The sequence below is a fragment of the Gorilla gorilla genome, chromosome 1 (genome assembly GCF_029281585.2).
Source record: "Gorilla gorilla gorilla isolate KB3781 chromosome 1, NHGRI_mGorGor1-v2.1_pri, whole genome shotgun sequence".
NCBI classification, from domain to species: domain Eukaryota; kingdom Metazoa; phylum Chordata; class Mammalia; order Primates; family Hominidae; genus Gorilla; species Gorilla gorilla.
In genome coordinates this window covers 34,390,097-34,391,508 of record NC_073224.2, presented here as the reverse complement: position 1 = coordinate 34,391,508, position 1,412 = coordinate 34,390,097, and the positions used below count along the sequence as shown (strand labels likewise).

General features: G+C 37.6%; 1 pseudogene; it reads right to left on the bottom strand.

Annotated features, from left to right (window-relative positions):
- Window positions 1-424: 424 nt before the first annotated feature.
- Window positions 425-542, bottom strand: LOC115932397 (uncharacterized; annotated as a pseudogene).
- Between the last annotated feature and the right edge of the window lie 870 nt (window positions 543-1,412).

The following is a 1,412-nucleotide window of genomic DNA, read 5'->3' as shown; positions in this document are numbered from 1 at the left end:
AGAAGAAGGCATTGTCAAGAGTCAGGAGCTGCAAGAGGTCAGGGCCCCCAGGGACAGACTGCAAAGAAGGCAGGAAACTTAAATATATACTCATACTTTTACCAAAGGGAGAGAGAAAAGAATTCCAACCCCTTCCTGCAGTCTTCATCCCATCATTGTATCTTTCAATTTCTTCCCCCTTCTAGAGACACTATTGTAAGCAAAGCCACACCCTCTACCTCTTTAAACACCCATTGCACAATAGAAATATAATGTGAGACACACGTAATTTTTTATTGCAGTAAAAGATACATAACATAACATTTACTATTAGTGGCATGTAGTGCATTCACAATATTGTGTAACTGACACCTCTATCTAGTTCCAGAACATTTTAATCATCACAAAGGAAACCTCGTACCAATTACACAATCATTTTCCATCCTCAAAACCATGGTTAGATGCTACAAAGAAGGTGGCAATGCCGAAGTTATATGAGTGTTGTACAGGCCTCTTCCATCCTTGTCAAGGGGAATGCTAACCTTCTCTTCTTTATACAACACTCACATATGTAATTTAAAATTTTTTAGTAACCACATTAAGAGGTGAAAAGAGACAGATGAAATTAATTCTAATGCTTTCTTTAACCCAATATTATATAAGCTATTATCATTTCACATGTAATCATTATACAAAAATTACGAAAATAGCTTATATTTTCACTTGTACTGAGTTTTTGAAATTGGGTGTGTATTTTACATACACAGCACATCTTAATTTCTACTGGCCACGTGTCAAGCACTCGATGACCACATGTGGTTAATGGCTACCATGTCAGACAGTGCAGCTCTAAACAATTCATAAGATGCTATCAACATCCTAAATCATCTTTTTAAAAGGTGATTCTTACATATGCAGAGATTCTAGGCTATGGTTTCGATATAAATTTTATGAATTTTAATTAACGACATTTTAAATGGAAAAATTAATATTAATTTTAACATAGGCTGGGCACAGTGGTTCAAAACTGTAATCCCACAGCATTTTGGGAGGCCAAGGCACGTGGATCACTTGAGCCCAGGAGTTCAAGAACAGCCTGTGCAACATAAAAAACCTCATCTCCACAAAAAATACAAAATTTAGCCAGGCAGGGCTGGGTCCCAGCTACTCATGAGGCTGAGGTGGGAGGATGGCTTGAGTCCTGGAGGCGGAGGTTGCAGTGAGCTGAGATTGCACCATAGCACTCCAGCCTGGGTGACAGAGCGAGACTCTGTCTCAGAAAAGAAATTTAATATAAATTTACTTTCTTAATTATAAAAAATAAAATATTTGGAAGCTACAGAAAGAAAAAGTAGCTGTAAGTCCTAAAACAAGAGCAAGGGTAATCACTTTTTAGCACCAGGTGTGTTAGGACTTCTTTGTGGTTCTTTGCT